The sequence below is a fragment of the Leptodactylus fuscus genome, chromosome 5 (assembly GCF_031893055.1).
Source record: "Leptodactylus fuscus isolate aLepFus1 chromosome 5, aLepFus1.hap2, whole genome shotgun sequence".
NCBI lineage: Eukaryota > Metazoa > Chordata > Amphibia > Anura > Leptodactylidae > Leptodactylus > Leptodactylus fuscus.
Genome location: NC_134269.1, coordinates 115337062 through 115361354, shown reverse-complemented (window position 1 = coordinate 115361354; position 24293 = coordinate 115337062). Strand labels below are relative to the sequence as shown.

General features: G+C 39.6%; 1 protein-coding gene across 7 annotated transcripts in view; it reads right to left on the bottom strand.

Annotated features, from left to right (window-relative positions):
• The window catches only part of MAGI2 (membrane associated guanylate kinase, WW and PDZ domain containing 2), a 674896-nt gene that overhangs the window by 382604 nt on the left and 267999 nt on the right, over positions 1-24293 (bottom strand). Inside the window, exon 1 of one of the 7 annotated variants that reach the window (XM_075274087.1) lies at positions 9153-9430. The exons of the other annotated variants lie outside the window; for them this stretch is intronic. The gene's annotated coding sequence lies outside the window, so the exon portion shown is untranslated. Of the gene's footprint in view, positions 1-9152; positions 9431-24293 lie in introns of those variants that run through there. 7 annotated transcript variants of the gene reach the window in all.

The window sequence follows — 24293 nt, the reverse complement described above, 5'->3', positions numbered from 1 at the left end:
ATTTATAGTCCTTTGATCCCGCTCTATTGCTGCTACTACTGCCTGGACGGATAGTGAAATCAGAGGTGTTTTTCAGACTACCTTAGACTCCCGGAAGGCATTATAACTAAACCATAGCTACAGATCACAGATCTCAGCTAATAGAGTTGAGCTAAAAAGCAGCCAAGAAGCCAGATCTGAGGAAAATAAATAGCAGGTATTAATCCTATGTAGTGTGGACCTAAATACAAATAGAAATTAAAAACAGAGTGAATATTCAAAAACCATACAGTATGCATTTTTTTGTGACACCTGTTATTTCGCATTCCATTATAGGTAACTCGGTACTTATACTCAAAATTAAAAAAACAAATACATGTAGGCCAGGGCTACACCGACTTTTTGTGGCACTAATAATTTATTTTAGCTATTGGGCCTCAGCAGACGTCCAAATGAATGCACAGTGTTGTATACAATCTAGTGCGCTACAGAGGTCTTTAATAGCTATAATCAATTAGGCTCTGTTCCCACGGAGTAATGCGCCGCTCATTTAGACACGTAAACGTGTCAGAGTGAGGCGTTTCAAAACATATCCCATTAACTTCAAAGGGTGCCGGCTTACGCGCGCTACCCATTGAAATCAATGGGTTATAAAGCCTCCCATTGATTTCAATGCGTAGCGCGCATAAGCCCGCACCCATTGAAATCAATGGGATCTGTTATGAAGCGCCTCGCTTTGACACGTGTTTACGTGTCTAGATAAAGCGTCGCGTTACTCCATGGGAACAGAGCCTTAGTTGCAAAAAGTCACAGTGTAACCCAGGCCTTAAAGACTATTATGTATTTTCCTTAATTCATATCAATTTAGTGGGGTCCAACACTTAGTACCACCACCAATGCACAAAGCTAAGCAAATAATCCTAACTCCTGCATTGAAAATAAAAAATGAAGACTGGAAAACTTTCTATCTACGTACTTGTGGACTTTTTCACAGCACATGTACTGACGTGCCTTTGATTTTACATTTACATAACTGGCCAAGAATATGGTAGGCATATATTGCATTAGAAGTGACAGGTTGTCAGTGTATTTTTTCTTTGTTCTTTGTGCAGACAGATGTTTTGTTAAAGTTTAAAGTACAATATGAGGAACAGTACAATGCTACAATAATGTAAACTGGGCACTTACTGATGCTGGATGAAGAATCTGGAACATCTGTAGACCATCTAGACTCAGTTTATACTATCTATGGGCCAGAATTTCACACCAAAATTTTGTGCATTTTGTCATATTTAAGCCATGCCTCTTCATCGCAGGGCTATGCCCACATATCTGGAAAGTTGGAAATACTTTGTTCAAACTAGTTGTGGCAGTTTTAAGGCAGTATCTAGTCCCAGCCAACATAGTAAATGTGTCCCAGTGCTTTTATTTTAGAATTTTGGTGGCATTTTTTCAAAATTCAGCATGCTCTAGGTATGGTGTTCACATTAGTTTGTTTTTTTGTTTTTTTTTTAATTGAACACCCAAAAAGGCTTTATTCCCATAAGAGAATAGTGTAAGGAAACCTAAAAAATATGAAAATTCTAAGCAGGATGCAGTTTGCAATTAAATAAGGGCTATGGGTCAAGAAGAAAAACAAAAAAAACTCTCCAGGCGGCCATCAACCTCTTTTTAGTGGTATATTATTATGAGCACTGGAAGTCACTTAACTAAGCAGAACATCATTGTAGATGATCATGTTCACAGACAAACATCCTCCTTATATATAATGGAGTTTTATCCACTAGGATTAACTGCTTATGGTGCATGGCCACAATGAACTGTGAGAACGAGCTTTCCCTTCTGCTCTGAGTGATCTCTACATACAATATGCCTATTGACTGTGACAAGAATTTGAACTGTAGTATCAATTATACTCCCAAACAAGATATTATTATAATCTGATTCATTCATCTGGAGAAGAGCTAAAGATTATTCAAAATGTTCATGATCTAATGTTGTAAAGATCTCAAAGCTATAAATGGATACTCCTGGGTATCTGCAAACATAGGGAAAAACAGCTTCAGCTACAGAATATAATGGTGAAAATTGGAATCCTAATGACTTACAAATGCCTAACCAAGTCGATTAAGTTCTTAGCGAATGTTGAAAAGGTTATGTGGTGTGTTAGTGCGGAAATTTTAAGAATGAGGTTGTCATTGCTTGTACTGTTCCATATTATAAGGTAAAACACAATGCTACAAACACAACAGTACTAATTGATACTAATCCAATCTGAGGGAACATAGCAAAATAGGAGCAAAGAACAGCAGTGAAGATTCAACTTCCATGTAACCTCCAAAAATGAGAAACCGTCAAGACCCTACAACGAAAATTAATCCAATTGAAAGCCACCATCCATGAAGATCATTTTAGCAATTGAAAGCCACCATCTCAGACTACATGAACACCACCATATTTTGCTTCAGTGCGCTATCCATTTTTTTCGGATAACATACTGACCCATTCAGTTTTATGGCCAGTACACATGACCGTGAATTTAAAGTTTTCATGTAGGGGCTCTAAGACTCAGTGCAGGCCCTATTCCTGTTTGTTTTGTGGTCTAGGCTTATTTATTCATATATTATATTCATTCAGCATGGGCAGCAAGCGGGTGCCGTCTGTGAGACATCAACTTCATTTTTCACAGTTTAAGCCAAAAACAGGAGAGGATTTAAAAAAGGACAAGCAATACACAACCTAGGATCATAACACTCAGGGTACCGCAATTTGTAGCATATACGACTCTGCTGACTCCTATCCAACTGTGAAAGCCCCTACAATGGGCATGCAAGCATCAAAACCGGACCATAGAGAAAGGTAAGTAGGTGTCCTCCTATTCCTAAAAAATACAGTTTCTTTTACATCATGTGAACAGTCAAGTGCATGTGCAGCACTCACATAGGAAAGCGACAGCACCAGAGGAATAATGAAGAAAGATGCTTTCGGCAAAGTTCTTTTGAGAAATGTTGGGCCTGGTACTCCAGCGAATACGACTTTGACACTTACCACCTACTGTCACATTTCTGCAGACCAAAAACACCTATTGTGGCAATGAAATTTGCTAAGAACTGTGACCTCCTTCAGAACACAAATATTAGAAATGGTTCAAGGTATTTTCCACAATCTTCAGGATGTCCTCGTAAAAAGAAGTTTGATACATGGAGGCCGCACCTCACAACCTGAAGGATTTGCTGCCAGTGTATCAGTCCCTGATGCCATCGGAGGCCTCCAGAGGCCATAGCGCAATGGGTTGGCACAGTTTTGGCGGCTACACAATGTTAGGCAGGTGGTTTTTTGGTTATAGTAGGTGGATGTATATTATCTGTGAGAGTCTTATTTCCTAGGCTGGCTACGTAACTTTCTCAGTCCTCAGCTATGCAAGGCTTGCTAAACTTGTTGCTATGGAAATGTGTTAGTCTATGTTTTATAACTTTGACTTTTCTTGCTATTACATGTGTCATTTGTCGTACAAAGTTCTCTCAGATATAGTTTCTTTAAGTGTAATAACCTAGTATGACTTCACACCATACTCTTATCACTAAGAGTGAAAATGTGTGCCTGCTGTTGATCTCAGTTCTAAGCGAAGCGTATAATAAATATAATACTTAAAGAACAAGAAGTAGCAGAGAGATTGATAAATGCTCCTAGAACATTTTTATCATATTATATAGCGGGTGCACTGGAAAGTAAAATATTAATTTGTCCATACCATGCTGCTTCCAACACATCTGACATTAGCCGCAACAGCAGTCAGACTACTGACGTACCGATTTCTTATGGTTTCCATGTCATTTTACCACCAGAACAATCGATTGATGTACAGTAGGGTCCCAAAGAAATCTATATTTACGATATACAGTAATATCTATGTGCAACTCAAAACCTGTACAAATCAAAAGCACTCCGTATACACTGTATCACTTGCCCCAGATTCATGCTGACCACAGCAGACTAAAAAATAATATTATATATTTAGAACTTTTGGAACAAACTGAACTCCTAAAGGAAGCTTTTCAAGTAAGAACTTTAGAGTTTATAACTGGATTTCTATTTTATAATTGCCCAAACAAAGACAACATGCAAAATACAGTATATTTTGTGATATGTACATGTAGTTTTATTGCAAAATCCAGATTGAGCTTTAACCCAGAAAAAAATATATAGAATTTACATGTAGAATTTTTCATAATATCCATTTGGGGTGGAGTTCTGCATCAGCTTCACAAAGGTACAAACACAAAATGATAAAGTTTGTATCATTGCTAAGACTGGTGATTGGGTCTCTGATCACATGGGGCACTCTGACATCATAAAACTGGGTCAATGTGTCATAGTGTCAATGCACCGCACGTGATCGATGAAATTCAACCACAGGCCTCAGTGGTGACCTCCCGGGCACATGACACCACAAGAGGCCGGAAGAAATGGTAAATGCTACAATGAATGGGATAAAATCAGCTGCTGATAGTAAGTTTCTACTTCAACAATGCAATGGTGTGGGGCTACAGTGGAGCATTATATACTGTGTGGGGTCACTGTGGAGTATTACATACTGTTTGGAGACACTAGATTGCATTATACTGTGGAGCATTTTATACCATGTGGTACAATATATACCTTCTGGGGCAACTGGGAGAATTATATTGTGTGTGGAAAGTTGCGGGAACACTATATATACTGTGTGAGGGCCACATGACATGAAACTTTCTATTATGGGGCCCCAAAACTCTTGACAGCAGAAATAAAGTTCTAATAGGCAGAATAGGAGGAAGATTACAGCAGAATTAGAGACAATCCTGGTAAGGACATTTTTTGTGTGCAGAGGAATATGCTTGAGATGGTCCATGGCAAAATTCTCGTCCAAAAGAGTATCATGCCTTCTGGAAGTTTTGGCTTCACTGCTCTAAATCAGGGGTAGGTTATCACTTCTATCCATCTACTACTGGTTGGCGCACCAAGGCACTTGCATTTATAATTATGTAGGCCTATTTCAGAACATTTCTTGGGGCTGCAGAAGTGTGGGTCTCATGTGACTCAGTCCAGTCCCGCGGTCAGTGTATTGGAGGTACAGTGTGCAAAGTATACATGGTATTACATGTGCCTTTTACACAATACATATAAATTGTCTATCCCACAAGCTACCTGGACATAGATTATCGTGCTTATTACCATACCATCTGGTGCAACATGGAATCAGCTATAATTGCACAAATAACAAAGGCATAACACTACTTATTAGTACCAAGATAAAAATTATGAATCAACATCTTTTCACCTACCCTGTCATTACAATGTATCCTTTAAGTGGAACTCTATGTGCAATCAAATAGTAGAATCTTTATCTATAATGGTGGACTCTCTTAGGGCAGTATCGTTCAACAGTATTTTCTAAAAGATAACATATTGGTAAGTTTTTCTTATATTAAAACTAGGGAACAAAAAGCACTATTATGAACAGGGAGAGGGCAGAAGTTTCTGCCAGACACACTGGCTGCAACTTATTTACTCAGAGACCCAAAGGACAAGCCGTGTTGAAACTCATCATGTCCAACCCTTCTCCTCACCCTCCCTTGACATCTGCCATCAGGGTTGAATCTGAACACCATTATCAACATTATGAACAGAGGTTTTGGTCAACAGTTATCTGAGGGCTTTGCATATATTGCCTAACACTTTGTTACTGCCATGAGATGGAGTAAATAGTACCATACTATGATGATATCACATACCGTAGGTCTTGTTGATTTATCCAACAGTATTTTATTCAAGAATCGACAGGAACAGAAATTTGAAAGTGACACATTTTCTGCTGCAAAAGGCACCACAGATATGCTCGAGGATTAGTCCATTGGTTCTTTTTTTCCTTCTAGTGTGAATAAAATCCACATACTTTTTTTTTTCTCTGGAAGGGTGACTGGTTCATAGACTAAAGTATTGGATGCAGAATATCAGCAAATTTGTTGGGTCTCTAGGTGCAGTACCTGTGCCTATACCCTCTTGTCAGTCATGATCCCATATAGGGCTCACAAGCTACATTCCCTATGAGTAGGTCTTTGAAGTGTTGGAGGAAACGGAAGTACATGGAGGAAACCCACACAAATACACAGGGAGAACATACAAACGCCTTGCAGATGTTGTCCTTGGCAGCATTTGAACCCAGGACTCCAGCGCTGCAAGGCAACAGTGCTAACCACTGAGCCACCGTGTTGCACATGAGATTATATCATCAATGTTGAATTCAAAATGTTATCATTAACTTATTTACTCAGAGACCCAAAGGATGAGCTAATGTTATCATTCTGATTTTTGGCTGTAAAATCCTAATGAGTAAACTTCAATGAATAACGGAGCAAATAACAGCATCAATATGTTATGGTATTATTAAAAAAAATGCTCAGAATTATGAATCATGAGCTTAGTAATACAATAAATGGTCCTTCCCAATGTAGAGATGTCTTAGCAACCAGGCATCAATAAGCTTTGATCAATGCAAGGTAGTTGGGGAACAGACTACCTTCAAAAGGTCACACACATCTTTCCCAAATAAGAGTAATTTGTAGCAGCGTGTCCAATGTCACGTAGTAAGTAAAGTGAAGTTGAGTCATAAATTCTAAAAGGTAGATTAGTAATTGGAAAGTTAACTCATCTATTCAACCTAACTAGTGACCTGCGTTTTCAATAAGGACATAACCTGTACATTATGATCTTATAAGTGATCAGTCCGAGTCTCTTACAGGATAAGTTTACATCACTGATCCAGTCTGTGTCGGCAAAGCTCTATCTGGTTGTCGGATATGTGGACAATTGACTAGTAGACAGTCACATCTCTACCCACATAAAAAATAAAAAAAATATTGAACTTCTTTAACTATTCCATCACATTGCAAACACCATGGTGCAGCCTTCTATGCTGCCATCTTAACATCTGTTAGCATTGTAAGGTCACATTTACCAGTATCATCTTAAGTAGCTGCTGTTATATTGTATGTTAGAAAAGTAGTCTATTATTTTAGAAATTCTTTGTCATTTGTTACAACTTGACACAACACCGTGCAATCATTACAGAAAAGAAACCTTAAAAGGCATTGTAATTCCTCTGATGTATGTGAGCTGCATTGTCTGTTTGCTTTCCACCTTTAATGATACAATGGCATCGATTGCCACAAATAAAGCATTTAGCACAGTCAAATGCTCTGCACCCAGCACACGGAATATCTATGGAAATGATCCTTTTTTTTTGTCTTTGTGTAGAATTATGATTGTACCCATCACAATAGCAGCACCAGCTGCCTGGACGATATCATCTTTTCAAAGAAAACCAGTCAAAAGCCTCATAGGCTCAAACACGGACAACAATCACAGGTATTTAACTTCTTGGAATAAACGCTCGGTTTTTGTTTTTTTTATGGTGGGGGGTGTAAATTGACATTTTTCTAAAGACATTGAAAGACCTAAAAATCTATATTTTCAGAAAGTAATGATGGCCTTGAGGTATTTCATACTGGCAGATGCTGCCTGGAATATAGATGCTAGAAAAAGCCGCCTGTTTATTAGAGAAATGTGCATAATATGCATCAGCCGGGTTTATCACAGCTCTTTGCCAGCATTAATCCCTTATCACACTCTAGCAAGTAGCTTTTAAGGCGTCTTACCTTTTGCTGAATATTTAAGCCAGCTGCTGCTTCTGAACCAAGTCCAGTGTCACTTCAGCGGCTGCAAAGCAAGAATGCAGACAGACAGCCAGCCAGCCAGCCTTCCCCATGCTATCACTGGCTCCTCTTTACTCTAGCACAATGCACCCAACCTCCAACGGTCATGGCTTTGATAAACTTACATACATTGAAGTAACATACTGGAGGGGATTTGGCGTGCTGCTGAGTGGATGTTTTATGTTGTCAGATTGTCCTTCAAGTAGTGTATCCAGAATGAGCAAAAATACCAGATAAACTGTCCAATTGTAATATACTAGGATGAATAATAATATTGCAGACTGAGTTGTCACCCTGTGTTTTTGACACTGTATAGAGCAATAAAACTCTTGGATCCATGTGGATGGATATGAAACAGGATATGGATGAACAGTATAGATGAAGCCATATACTTCACATATGTCATGTTATCAATAAAATACACTAATGCCATGTTCCTCATTGACTTGACTGCACTCTAGTTCAAGTTGCAGCCACCCATTTCGAGTATAGCTTAAAACATTAATACAGCGATTAGACACGAGTCACACGTCCCCCCCATTACAAAGCGCAAAGTTGTATAAAAGGCAAAAATAATGTAACCGATATTATGAGAATAAACGGAATTAAACTGCAAGATATGGCAGCAAGCTAGGATATATGAAGATTTTGATATTTATGCCCTACACCATAAAAAAATTCTATAATTTTTATACAAGCATAAGAATTTTCATAGCCCACTATCACCATTACATTGCTTTTTAACCTAATAACTGTCAATGCAAACAACATAGACTGAATGAATTGGTAGTGAATCCACCGTGAGCCCCTTATGTATCACTGAAGACTGCAGAGTTGAAAGCAGCAGCCCAAATTGGCTTAAATGTTTTGTGATCCCCTCTGCCATTCCTGAATGTCAATGTGCAGCATGCTTGTCATGCCATTTAAATACCCAGCTCTTAAGAGAACCGCTAGAAATGCATTCATTGCTCAGTCACAACTCGCAGCCCCTGCTCTCTACAGGCAAGGGCAGCATTTCTTTGTTATTTGCAGCTAATAAGCCCTCCTATTTACTAGAAGAATCACCTATAGCACCGGTTGTAGAAATATAGGTGGTTTCAAAGAAAAGAATTGAGAAATCCTAGGCACTGCATATTTCTGAATAGAAAGGCATACAATAATGACATGCTATGCAGCAGCTTACAATCGGTAAAGACAACATATATACAATACAAGCCAACCTTCTTCTGTACAGCATCCTTCACAATAACCTGATAGGCATCCAGTCTTCCAAAGACAACAGGAACCCACAGGGTCATAGCACAATGGTTCTGCCATTCTTTAATGCCATCTGCCTAGTCTGATGTGTAGATATGCTAGACAAGCCTTTAACAATGAATATAGACATTGCAAGGCACAGACACATAGTCAGTCATTTCCTACCTTATTGTCATCCTCAGCCTCTCCATCATCCGGAATTGTTTAAGTCACCTGTACTGATCCATTCCATTTTCAATTGGAGACAGACAAGATTCTCCCTGATAGAATAAGCCTCAGCTGTGCTGAGCTATATATTTTTCCAGCGCGGATGCCTAGAATTTTCTGCACAAACCAGACACAGCCACAAACTGCAGCTGAGCTCCTTTTCTCCCCTCCCTTTAAGAGAAGAAGCTAGTGCTCCCCTTAGTCTCTCCCAGCCTGTTCTTGCTGCTTTTCCTCTCTCTTCCCCTCCCCCTCCAATCCAAACTCAGTGCAGCCCAGTCAGGGTCATTTACATTTCTCAGCATGATGACCCCTCTGCATCCTTTCCCCTGCACTGTTTGTAGGGTCTGGAAGACTAGAAGGTGCTGTTAAATAAAATGGAAAGAGCAAATAAAGACGCCTTACATGAATATTTGTAGTATTTGCTAGTAAAAAAAAAAAAAAAAAAAAGAATCATGATCGGCATAATACAGATGATATATCCAGGTGTATTATTTCCATGTATCATCTCCGAAGGAAATCCATCTTTTATAATTTATGCTTCTTCCTCTGTGGCAGACGAATGTGATAGATTTTAATTCTTTCACCTTCATAAACTACATTATTATTCCAGGTTTAGTCAGGAGGGGGTTGGTAGAATGTTCTTCAGCTAAGGCTGTGGAAAAGCAAATTTACTTCTCCTCCCCCAGGTATCAGCTGAAGTAATAAGGATGATTTGAAAGCGGATGACCTCTCTGACATTACCAGTGTTTCTCTGCATCAGCCAACCCCAGTGTAGAGACTAATGGCAAGTGGAGAGAATTTATCTTTGCTTATTGGGGATATGATTAGCAGCCAGATACGATATATACAGAGATTGTATCCGATTTATCTATATCTATGTATTCCAAAAGACAATATTAGTAAAATGTATATAATAATACATATTAGTTGCATTGGGCGGCTCAGTAAAGCTTTCATTTACCTGGACCCAATATTGGTCTCTTCATTAATGGCCACACCATTTCACAAGCAAACAGCAGTTTTACTTCCTAAACCGTCTTACCTTTAGGCAAGAGCTCATTTTCTCGAAAAAACGTAGAATTTAGGCTGCCAGCGGAAACACTGCGGAAAAAATGCTGCGTTTTATATTATCTGCAAAGTGGATGGGATTCTTGTTAATCCAATCCACACTGCAGAAAAAAATGTGCAACGGAAAAGCTGTGTTTTAAAAGAAAATGCAGTATGTCAATTACACCTACAGAAATGCTCCTTATCAGGAGGATGGAGGTCTTGGTAGCGGAACACTCTGCAGATCTGTCTAAGCGGCCATGGGTCGTGTTCCAGGAATCTGCGGAATTCTCCTCCCTCTTTGTATAATTCCCTCTATCCATGGTTCTCCCTCTTTGGCCCCCTAGGGCGCCTGGTCCCCTTCCTACCCTAGAGCCTGCCTATGCCCTCCGTGCCCTCCTGTGTCTTGGCCTTGTCATGCCCCTATCCCTTATGTGTTTTCTGGCTTTTCGTTTGGTTCCCATTGGTCATTCTGGCCTCGAGGTCCTTCCTCCCCTGTTGTTATATTTTGCTTGTTCTTACTGCGATTTACGTACAAGCCGATGTACTGGACCCTTTTGGGCCTTATCTCTCTTTCTCATATGCCATGGCTTGCCATTGTTTTGTTGTGTTTTGAATTTTGGAAAAATGTAATAAAGATTGATTACACCTAATTGAGTTTCCATTGGCAACCAATCAAAAGTGGAGTGCAGACTGTAGTGAAATTGGTTGGATTTTTCTGTAATTTTCAATCATCATTCCCAGATAGTTGGCCTAGCATTCAAGATTTGCAAAGACTGAGAGCTTCATTAGAACCTGCATAAATAATTGACATGCTGCAGGTTCAAAACACACAGCGCAAAACAGTTTTTGCTGTGGTTTTAGACACACTGTCCTCATTTTCTATTGTGTTTCCAACAAAATTCTAACATGTCATGTCATGTGTTGGTGCATCTCTGGTACACTGTATTGCATCCTTTCTCTGTGCCTATTCACCACTCTTTTAGACAATGGTTTGGTGTCCTGGTCCACCAGATTTACTATAACTGCCACTAGAAAACTGACATGAGTTATACCACAAATCTATACCAGCCCCTGGCTGGTGCAGATCTGTGACCAGGGGCATCTACATGCATTAGAATTACTAAGAGGTCAGAGTCTTAGTAACTCTAGCAAGTAGTGCACTTGGTAGGGAATCAATTAAGATTGGCGGGAAGGATCACCAGTCTTACTAAATTCCCCCCACTATGTGGTTGAGATTTGTTTAGATTTGATCCACTATAATGGTAATATACATAGTAGAGACTTCACAGCAGCTAACCCACTGTGTGTCCCCAGCCTAAGATATATATTATATTATTCATGAATTTAATTTGCCCTTACTATTCATTGTATTTAAGGTTTCTTCGAACTGAGCAAAATTTTGAACAGAAAATAGTAATGAATGGTAAGAATGATTGCAGAACACCCACGTTACTCTGGACAGTACAGAATACCACTAGTCCTCCAGAGATTCAGGGTCAGTATACAACATGTTTACCAGCTATTGGCCACACTTACTATGCCACTGTGGGTCTCTGGGAAATCAGCAAAATTATGCTGTATGAGCCCCACATATGCGTGAATAGCCTTTAAGAAGGCTATTCAGGCACCACTAATCTTATTTTAAACCCCCCCTCCCGTTTTAAAATAAAACTATAAAAACATATATGTAAATCATACCTTTGCATGCATGGGGGGCGATTGTGCACGATCCGACGTCATCTTCTGGCATGCCTACCTCTTCTTTCTTCTTGCAGCAATGCCTTCTGGTCTCGGCTCTTCCACAGCTTCATTCTCATCTTCTTCCGGCTGAATTGCTTGAAATCCCGCGCCTGCGTAGTAGCGCTTCCCTCGCTACTGCGCAGGCTTCTAGGGGAACTGAGCATACTGAGCATGCTCGCGAACTGCCATTGAAAAAAATGGCGCCGAAGCCTGTGCAGTAGTGCTCCGGAGTGAAACGCTACTACGCAGGCGCAGGATTTCAAGCAATCCAGCCAGAAAAAGACGAGAATGAAGCCGCGGAAGAGCCGGGACCAGAGGGCATTGCTGCAAAAAGAAAGAAGAGGAAGGCGTGCCAGAAGATGGCACATGATGCATGATCGTGCACGACCGCCCCCTGTGCATGCAAAGGTATGATTTACGGATATGTTTTTATAGTTTTATTTTAAAACGGGAGCGGGATTTAAAATAAGATTACCGATGCCTGAACAGCCTTTTTAAAGGCTGTTCACGCATATGTGGGGCTAAGGGCTCGTTCACATCTGCGTCGCCCTCTCCGTACTGCAGGTTTCCGTTTCCTGCCTAAAACAGAGGCAGGAGATGGAAACCTGCAGGAGTCTCTCTCACCCATTCATCTGAATGGGTGAGAGAGATGTCCGGCCGTGAGCGGTGGTGAGCGTTTTGCGCTCTCCGCCGCGAAACCGGGTTTTATAATCCGGACACAGAGTCGGACATGCAGTACTCTGTGTCTGGATAAAAAAATTCGCGGCGGAGAGCATAAAACGCTCACCGCCGCTAACGGCCGGACCCGGTCTGTGCTTTCCGTCTTCTGGCATGCAGAAGACGGAAAGCACAGAACGGAAAGAACGCAGGTGTGAACCTAGCGTCAATCAGCATGATTTTGCTAATATAGCCCCTTTAAAAAAAAAAATGGATTGGTTGCTGTCTATCTGGAATCCTTATTTTTAGTACAGAGACAAAGTCCTGCAAGTTCTACTTTTTTCTCCGCACAAAAAAGTGGAAACAAGATGGAATGGCACAAAGTGATACATGCAAAATATTTTTAAAATCCATTGAAATCAATGGTTTTAATCTGGACCGATCAAAATCAGTTTTTGAAGATTTCAAATACTGATTTTGAACGTATTTGCCGAACGCAGATGTGAACCAGGCCTAATAATGTTCACGTTTTTTTTTCCTTTTTGCTGTTTATCTACAGAGGCCTGTCAATTAGTCCCTTTATCCTGTACTATTTAGATGCATAAGAATAGATTATTTCTACTCAGATGCATAACTTTACATTTATCCACATTGAACCTTATTAGCCAAGTGTATGATCAAACACTCCGAGAGTCTGAGAATTTCCTGAAAACTTGTTGCAAAATAAATAATAAATTCTTGCCTTCTATTTCTAATTCCAACATGTATAAATGTTGCAATTTTTGACATGTCTTTTATCATTTCAGTCAAACACTCAACAATATAACAATAAAATGCTGACATGTAACACAGTTCTGTTTATGGGTGACTGACAGCTTCTGAATAAAGCGGCAAAGACATAATTGATTCTTAAAGTATTACCCAAATCAGGTAAAACAAAGCCATTGGAGTTCAACCTTGCAAAAGCAAGGTCTGTCAAATAGGTCTAAGGTGGTAAAACCCTGCCTTAGAGTTCCCCTTTAAGCGGTAGCCTAATACTGACCTTGGTAGCTTGGACAGGAGGGTTCCTAGTTTTTATGAGACTTTATTACAATGGTAAAAATGATGTTTTGACATATTTGCAAAGCATGGACTTCTATTTAACCACCTGTAGGTTTCAAGGGATTTTCCTGGAATTTTAAGAAAAGTACATCATGTACATCACTGTAGCCACCCACTGGCCGTAGCAGTCATATCCTCAAGATGTACGCATAGCCATTACTGACAGTCATTGACTGCATGCTTGCAGTTCAGGTAATTGGACAAGTGGCAGAATACTTCTGCATATGAGATGACGTTTAGGAAAGTCCTGGCATGGCAGTACTTAAATATTTATCAGTGCTTACATGCTGAAACAAAAGCATTTTTTTTTCCTCCTCATAAGCATAAATATTTATCCACATAAACATACAATTTTGTAATACACAAGTAAATGATCTTTTTTTAAAATTATACTCTGTGGTGTATCTTCAAGTGGTGCAGAGAAAGTAGTTACTACCGAGTCCTTCACCCTTCTCCCTGAGGGGACCCTTATAATTCCCACTGCCAAGCATGGAGGTGGAAACATTACGTTTTGGGGGTGTTTGGCTGCTAAGGGCACAGGACTACTTCACCGCATCAATGGGACAATGGATGGAGCTATGTACCATAAAATTCTGAAAGGACAACCTCCTTCCCTCCGTCAAGACATTAAAAATGGCTCGTGGCTGGGTCTTCCAGCAGGACAATGACCCAAAACATAGAGCCAAGGCAACAAAGGAGTGGGTCAAAAAGAAGCACATTAAGGTCGTGGAGTGGCCATAGAAAACCAATGGAGGGAGCTGAAGCTCTGAGTTTCCAAGTGACAGCCTCAAAATCTTAATGACTTAGATGATCTGCAAAGATTTTATCAAAATTCCTCCTGACATGTGCGCAAACCTCATCATCAACTACATAAATGTCTGACTGCTGTGCGCGCCAACAAAGGTTTTACCACCAAGTATTAAGTCTTGTTTGCCAAAGGGATCAAATACTTATTGCTCTATGCAAAATGCAAAAAAAAATATATATATATATAAAATTTATACAATATGATTTTTTTTTTATATTCTATCTCTCACTGTTAAAATTAACCTACCCTTAAAATTATAGACTGTTCATGTCTTTGTCAGTGGGCAAACTAACAAAATCAGCAAAGGATCAAATACTTATTTCCTTCACTGTACATATATTAAGGGTATAGATATAGACCAAATTACACATAAAAACAAAGATATTCCCTAAACTTGTCACATCCACGCATTATATTTTTCACAGAGGAAAAGACAATGACATATTATCTATAATTAAAATAATACAAGTGAAACATTAATCATAATTTCCGTTTACATAGAATTTCACTGCAATATTTTCTCCATAACTTAGATATGCCAGAGAATCTGCTCTTGTGAAGTCAGAAATATGTCAGAATTGCTAATTATTTATTACTGTCACTTTTATATATACATCAATATTTCCTGAATGAAATATGCTTTGTTGCAGAAGAAAAGATAACAGCCATAGTCAAGTTGACTGTTTAGCAAGAAAAACTACTAACTCAATAATTCTCTGTGTTGTCATGTCAAAAAACGATGTCCTATTAAATGAGTTATATAGGACTAGAAATCATGGCTGATTTCTTCTTCTCAGGAAGTGACCTTAAGTCCATTGGTCATATGGCAATGCTACAGCTCAAGGAAGAAATCAGTCATGAATCATGTTTTCTAATCTGCACAACCCCTTGAAACACTCACTAGGAAGTTACTACATTCATGTTTAACTCAGAAAATCTTTGGCCACTAACAATGAGGAGTAACATTTTCCTTAGTGGTTAATGTATTATAATAAAGATAGAATGGCCCTAGTGATGCTTTTTTACATGAGATATCTGATCTGTTTCCTATTGACTTAATATTAAGATTTTTTAGAGAGACAAATGCTTTTCCCTGTGCTTATCTCACCTTGAAATCACATGAAGCTAGATCTGACAATTGAAATATACTATACATAACAATTTAATAGAAAAATAATAACAAGCTTACATTTATCAATTTATTTGTGCACCGGATTGTACTCCAAAATATAAAGTATTATAGGGGTATTTCCATCTCCAGTATCATATTTAATCTTGTATCTTAAACAAACTGAAGCATTTTACCCAATACACAGCTTTAACTATCATGTTCTATTTGCCAGATACTACTGAATATACCTCCCCAGTTTTTACAGCTCACTGTGTTGTCTAGGTTTCAGACCAGCTCTGTTATCTAGCTCTAGTGGTTGAGCTGCTGGCTGAGTCTCTGTTCCCGGCCACCTATGTTCTCTTCACTTTTTCTGTCTGCAAAAGTGCTCTGTGCTGCTGAACCCTGATAAGTGTTAGAATAGTTCCTTGATCCGTGCCTCTGTTATCTCTGGTTGTAAAGTCAGAGATATTGGTGCAAATAATAAAGCACACTGTTCATGTTGGAGAATGTCTTTCCAGCTGCTGGCCTGAGCTGGAAACTTGAAAGTGGGGGAGAGAGGATACAGGATGACAGGTGAAACCCTGAAATGGGAAATTTTTTTACTGAGTACTGTATGTTGATACAAATTTATCAGTGAAGGGTACATGCAATCATAAATATTCACAACATTAGCATTTACCTTTGGAAATCGTTTTACTTTTTCACTGCAAATTTATTATTATTATTATTATTATTATTATTATTATTATTTGTGTGGGCCAGTCTGAAAAAAACGCTAGTCTGATTCTACCCTACCCTAAAATAAATCCTACTAACAGCCAAGATAACAAATAGGTTTGCTCTCTATGTCATTCTGCAGTTTACACATATTGACATAAAAACTTATACATTAGAGGGGAATTATTAAAATCCTCTTTTAGGAACCTTTTATTTATATAAATGAGTTAATGATCACATGATTGTCATATGCAATACAGTGTATGTATATTAAAGGAATTGTGCTGTTAATGACACTTATGTGTTATCGGGTGGGTCTGACCTCAAGATCCTCTAGGGAACAGGTGAATGGGGACCAAAAGTCCTCCTAAAGTCTCCTAGTAAATGGAACACCAGCACTCTTGTGTCACTGGAGCTCCATTCACATTTTCACATGTTGACCCTTACCAACAAAATGGAAGAAATCAGTTACTGATGGGGTATGTTACATATTTCAAAATTTGCAGCATGGGTTTCTAATAGGTTTATTTTTTATTGTGTAAGGCCTGTCCATCTATGCCTGACATGCACTTTAATGCTTGGGTTTCAATAGTTTACTGTACTGTCTTTCAGCAAAACATTCGCTAGCAGGGAGATCCAGCATATATGGTCAAGTGTGAAATGAGTGCGACACATTTTGGTCTTCTTTTAGCCAACCCCATTTTGTAAACACTTTTTAAGCTAGGCATAAAAAAGCATTTAAAAGGTTGAGGTTACATGTTGTAGAAAAGTTTCAAGTTTTTTTGCAAGTTTTGCTGTGATTTTGAGACAAAGTCAGTAATAGATTTAGCAGAAGGGAGCAGTATAAAAGCTTCCTTCATATTTCCTTTTCCTTCTTTAGCCACCCTTGGCTTTCCTGAAAAAAAAAATGCCACAAAATCTGCAACAAAAACAGTTTTTCTGCAATATGTGGTTTCAGCCTAAAACGTAATTAATGTGGTGCATGGAATTACCCTTTTAGACAAATTTCAGGAAATGTTGCTTGATAAATTTCTACTTTCTGTCTGAAAGAAAATTTAGTACTATACTATACAAGAGTATGAATTGCTGTAGATTCTAGAAATGAATAACCAACACTGAAAGCTTTAGGGACCATGTACTCTTCCAGAAGTGAGCAATGATGGCTGCACTCACCAATTCAAGAAGCTTTATTAACTACACAGCAGGATACGTAGGTAAGCCAGTAGACTGGGTGGGACGTTTAGTGAAGACATCTTCAAGTCAGTACTTGAGGAACCTCAAGTCAGCTTCTTGGACTAGTGAGTGCTGCTATAACTACTGTTGAAGCCTGTGGAACTCCTGCTCCTCTCCAACTCCAACTCCTGTGTACAGGTTTGTCGACAAGGATGCTGCATGTAAGTAAGCAGTGATGACACTTCTTTTGTTCTTTTTTTCCCTTTAGGTTTGAAATAGAATTCTTGCTTGGTCCTATAAAATTCTGCTGGTGGGGGATTATACCGAGATGTGAAGGACAGTGAGATGAGTTGTTTGTTGACAAGAAAGTTGTGAAGTTTACATGGAAACAGCTTATCATCATGACACCATGAAGTCAGCTACCTTGGGCCCTGGGGGGGATATACGAATTGCTAAAAGTGAGGCAACAGGGGAGGCGCGTGACTGCAAATTATAATGACATCTCACAGCTCTCCAGAGAGGTAATGAGCACAAGCTCAGAGGTGCTGAAGGAGTTATTAGGTTAGTGATGGGATCTGTCATTCACATCACAGAGGTGAGAGAATACATGGACAATAGGTCTGATTCTAAAAAAGCCTAAAGTAGAAAGTGATCTGTATCATTGGCAGGTCAACTATGCAAGTCTGGTGGCCCTATAGTGCTTTAGGAAACTGCGGACCGATAAGCCCCAAGCTTTTTGTGAACACACATAACTTTACTGCAAACTCCTATTAAACCCCCCATATAGAGCTAAATATGTCTGAAGCATTAGAGATTGTATTTTCAAATAAGACAAACATGTGAAAGGCTGGTGTAAGCAGCTAAGTTCATCCAGGTTTGGGGTAGAGTTTTACAAGAACATACCTATGACTTTGTTCTGTCAAAAGTATGAAATAAATTTTGTAATGAAGTGAGAGGGCATGAGAAGGTAACCAGCAGGTCATCAGTAAAAATAGTTTTACCTTGTAAGTCTTAGAGCCTATTAGGCCCCTGCAATGCTGCAATGTCAGTACTGTTCCTTAACAGAGCTGCTAAAGGTTCCCTGGCCAGAACAAATAATACTGAGGACACGGGGCACTGCTGCATAGTATCCTGGGGAAAATAAATGGGACAGAGGAGTCAGACAAGAGTTTTAGATAAAATAAAGCAGTGGTTCTCAACCTTTGGCACGTGTATCCCATGGGGTGCCCCCAGCAGTCCCCGAGTTCCCATTATGGCTAAGAACCACTCGCCTATACTACATGCTGCACTGCATACAGGTTCCCCCTGCCAAAGAAGGACGTCTACTTATGGGAGTCATGTTTACTTTAGAAGTATAATGAACTCTTCCATCAATACTGATGGAGACTTTTATTACACATACTGGCACCCCGGGAACAAGTGGTGAGCTGCATTCATCGCTCACCACTTTGCTTCCTATTTTTTGTCCGGGCCGTGTAGCAGCAGGACTTGAAACAAGGAGCAGAGTGGTGAGTATTGAATGCAGCTTATCACTCGGTCCTGGGGCCCCAGTAACTTCTATAAGTGTCTTCATTGGTACTGATGGAAATGCTCATTGTGCTTTGAAATTAAAGAGGACCGTTCACCACTTTTGGGCACATGCAGTGTTATATACTGCTGGAAAGCTGACAGTGCGCTGAATTCAGCGCGCTGTCGGCTTTCCCGATCTGTGCCCGGTGTGAAGAGCTTACGGTCCGGTACCGTAGCTCTTCTATGGTCAGAAGGGCGTTTCTGACCATTAGCCAGAGACGTCCTTCTGCCTCGCGGCGCCTATCGCGCTGTACTGTGGAGCCGGGAGGAACTCCCCCCTCCCTCCCTGATAATGCTCGTCTATGGACGAGCTGTGTGAGCAGAGGGAGGGGGCGTTCCTCCCCGCTCCACAGCACAGCGCGATAGGCGCCACGAGGCAGAAGGACGTCTCTGGCTAATGGTCAGAAACGCCCTTCTGACCATAGAGCACTACGGTACCGGCACCGTAAGCTCTTTACACCGGGCACGGATCGGGAAAGCCGACAGTGCACTGAATTCAGCGCACTGTCAGCTTTCCAGCAGTATATAACACTGCATGTGCCCAAAAGTGGTGAAAGGTCCTCTTTAAGTATTGTGCCCGTGGTCATGGTCTGTCCTGTGCAGGAGGATCCTGAATGCAGCACCTGCTGGTACATTATGTTACACATGGGTTTATAATGGAGACCATTATTTTACACATGGGTGTCATTATGTTTTCTATTGAGGTACTGTTTATGTAACTATTTATTTTTTGAAAATTCCATAGAACGTGATTTTGCAAATAGAAAGCAAAGACTCCGCTAAATGTATTACATGCCAAAGGACAACATGCCTGAGCAATTACTGCTTTTGCAATACATCAGGTTTCTTAACCACAAACCAGAACATTCAAGCACTTCAGGACATTAATAATACAATATATTCTATGATTTGGCCTTAGGGAAATTCATATATGTGAAACCATGGGTAGCTTTTACAATTTCTTTCACTTAGCATGAAACATTACTATAGCCACATTGCTCTATTGTACATAATAATTTAACATGCCCTGTACTACCTTTGGTTTAATGTTGACAACTGGATATTGCACGAAGAAAATATTTCTTAAATATCTAATATAAATGGGTGTTCTGGAGTCATAAATTAATAGCTAATGGTGTGGACAGGTTATTTGTGTACTGATAAGCACAATACAAGGTTGCAGAAAATGTCCTGGTCCTTCATTCTTTACCCATAAATAGTGGTTTACCCATTTGTTCTGCTGTCTGGTACCATAGCATGTCTCTTTACTTAGGGTCTCCCTAAGTGTTGGAACATCACAAATCACACTCTAATGGCCTGTCTGAAGGGTAACCCATTAATATCTGTCTCCATTAAAAAATAGCCTCTTTAATCTATGTATGTATCCAAGTACACCTATCAAAGTAAAGCACTGGTAAGCAAAAGGGTAACAATGTTTTGAACTTTTGACTTTCATTCTCCATATCTCACCATCCACTACAGCTTTGAAAGTGAGACTTCCATCATTTTATAGACAATCATCTTGGCTATCTCATACATACATTTGACTTGTAACTATTTAGCATATAATTAGTTATGCAGATTCTTGTCATGTCACCAGCCATCCACAATTTTACCATTTGCCTGCTCACAAGGGTTAAAATGCACATCAGTCACCAGAGTTATATGTCAGTAATATTTATTTAGACCTAAATTCAAAATCTACAATAAGAAAAAGTGACAATTTCTGGAGGGTTTTTGCAATTTTAATGTGACTGTTAGGGACTTTATTAATGTTACTCATAGTAGGCTGGAAACAAGACTTCCACGCTCAGGAATTGTGTATTAGTGATTATTACAACAGTTATCCAACATAACAGGTAATAAAAACTGGGGGTAGCTGCAGAAAATGTATGTGGGGTCAGCCATTATATCACAGGGGTTACACAGTGTCATCCTAGTGCATTTGTGATGCACTCACCTCTATAGGGGCTTCTGATTCATTGTGTTCGGATAACATGGAGCAGGATAGGAATAGAATATCAGAAAATCATAACAGAAGTCACCGGAAGCCGTCATAGAGGCGAGAGCATCATGGAATACACTCAGAGGACACTTGGATGTCACTCCAAGTATCATTCAATTGTATTCTGCTTCAAACTTGGCTCCATATCAGATACACACCTGCTCATGTGCATGGGGTCTTATTCCCTAGTTAGTTGTTCTGCTGATTGCACCATAGCCTACTAACTCACTCTTCGTATTAAAGCTGCTTCTTCTGAAAAAACACGTGTATTGACTCCCTTTCATAGTGTGAAAATTCTCTTTATAGTCCCGTGTCCCCCAATGTGGACAACGTAACAAAAACATCATTTTGTCCCCACAATGGTCTCACGTTAGCAATAGCACCAATGTCATCTCTTATTGGCCGAAATTAACTCTAACTTCTTAAAAGCTATTGCTGCCCTCATTACTTAAAGGGGTTGTATAAAGTTTTTAAGTAATTCCCTTTTGATAGGATATGGGATAACTCCAAGGTTGTAGGAGTTGAATAGCTGGGACCCTTACCAATCCCAAGACCAAGGGTTCTTCTGTCCTGATGGAACAGCATGTCAATCAGGCACCTTGTCATTTTATTCATTCTATATGGGAGCGCCAAAGGTATCTAAATACAATTGCTTGGCTATGTCCATTTTTCCCATATAGAATCAATGGAGAGGCAGGGTGCGGTAAGAAGTCCTTTTTATTGACACCATTTTGGGAATAATTTTTTTTTTTTAATTATTAATATTTTTTAACCTCTCCCCCCCTTTTTCAGCCAGGAGGCTTTAACCTGTGAACATTACATTACTTTGTACCATAGAATGCACTACTACTGTATTGCAGCCTATCTTACTACTGGGACATGCCACAGATCTGAACAATTATACTGCTATGGCAGGCAAGGGAGCCTTCAGTAGGGTCCCATCTGTCTTAGCATCCAAACAACTCCCGCAATCATTGTTGCCTCCAACCTTGTTAACTGAGGGACTAAATACCTCCAAACAGAGACTTCTTTGATTCCAGGCATTTCAGTCCCTGAATGGGAACTCAGTGGGAGTTACTGTTTAGATTCAGTACTGTGGGTCTAGGTTTATATTGAGATTTCAGAGCATTCATTTCTTGCATTTAGCTACTGGGACAATATCCAGGATCCAAATTCAGCATCAGTCCAGCAGGCTTCATAGCAGGCTCTGGTGAAGAATGTTTGGAGTGCCTTAGATGCATCTTCCAGTGGAATGGTTGCTCTATCTACCATTCTTTGGTATCTGCCATTTCCTGAATTTCTTGGGAATTGAACTAGTGGCAATTCCATAACAGCTATCCCTCTACAGTAGTGCTGTTTGTGATTTGCGATTAGGTTAGCACTATCCCAACAATGAGAGAGAGTCTGCTTGTTGCTTTTGCTTGTCCTGGCTCTTTAACACTATGGTAGCAATTCTCTGGCTACAATACAGTAGGATCTCATGTTGTCAGATGGCAGTACTGTAATTCATGCTGTTATCAACTTTATCTTTTTCAGCACTATGGAAATGTCTTACAAGAGTCCAGAGTTGTCTACCCTGTGGAGCCCTTTATGACATAATTTGTGAATGAAAGATTGTCTAAAAAATTTGAGTGGCCTTTGCAAAGGGCATGGCCTGTATAAAAGGCAAAGCTAAATATATTCAAACTTCATGTAATAATATTAGACTCTAGATTTTTACTTGTTAAAATAAACAATTGTGCCATATTTATTTAGTGATCACTATAAATATTGTGTTAATTTTATTCTGTGGTTTGTAATCATCACGTCGATACCAAATGTGCTGCTTATTATGTTTTGTGACAACTATAAAGTGTATTACTAAAATGGGTTTATTGTAACTTAATTTACTACATTAATTGGGAAAAAGTAATTTTTAAAGAAGACCTTTCATCAGTTTGGGCACAGGCAGTTTGAATTCAGCGCACTGTCGACTTTCACGATCTGTGCCTCAGATGAAGAGCTATCGGTACCGGTACCGTAGCTCTTCACCGTCAGAAGGGCGTTCCTGACAGTCCGTCAAGAACGCTCTTCCTCACAGAAGCGCCTATAGTGCTGTACTGTGAGAGGGGGAGGAACGCCTCCCTCCCCTCTTGATAGTGCTCGTCTAAGAACAAGTACTGAGTGGGGGTTCCTACCTGCTGCCACAGTATAGCGCTGTAGGCGCTACTGTGAAGAAGGGCGTTCTTGACTGAATGTCAGGAATATCCTTCTGACAGTGAAGAGCTACGGTACTGGCACCAATAGCTCTTCACCTGGGGCACAGATCATAAAAGCCTACAGTGCGCTGAATTCAGCGCACTGTTGGCTTTCTCGGGGTATATAAAACCGCATGTGCCCCAACTGATGAAAGGTCCTCTTTAACTAAGCATATACTTGCATAGCCTTTAGAAAGGCTATTCCACACCTACATTTTGTATGTAAATCGCCTCAGTAGTTTTTGAATGAGCCCGTTTTTATTCATATGCTAATTAGTCTCCAGTGAGCACAGTAAGTCTTATCAAGCACCCTCTCTGCTGTGTGTGAGAGCAGGGAGATGAGTCATCAGCAGCAGTATCCTGCGCTGTACACATAACAGAGAGTGTACTTGCTGAGAACTTCCTGTGCTCGCTGGAGGGTAATTAGCATGTGAAAAAAAGCAGGCTCATTCAAAAACTACTGAGGTGATTTACATACAAAACTATGTGTGGAATAGCCTTTCTAAAGGTTATGCAAGTATATGTTTAGATAAAAATGACTTTTCCCAATGATAGAGCCCCTTTAAAGTTTTATGTTATTTGCAATATATCCTGTATATATACAGTACAGACCAAAAGTTTGGACACACCTTCTCATTCAAAGAGTTTTCTGTATTTTCATTACTATGAAAATTGTAGATTCACACTTAAGGCATCAAAACTATAAATTAACACATTTGGAATTATATACTTAACAAAAAAAAGTGTGAAACAACTGAAAATATGTCTTATATTCTAGGTTCTTCAAAGTAGCCACCTTTTGCTTTGGTTACTGCTTTGCACACTCTTGGCATTCTCTTGATGAGCTTCAAGAGGTAGTCACCGGAAATGGTTTTCACTTCACAGGTGTGCCCTGTCAGGTTTAATAAGTGGGATTTCTTGCCTTATAAAT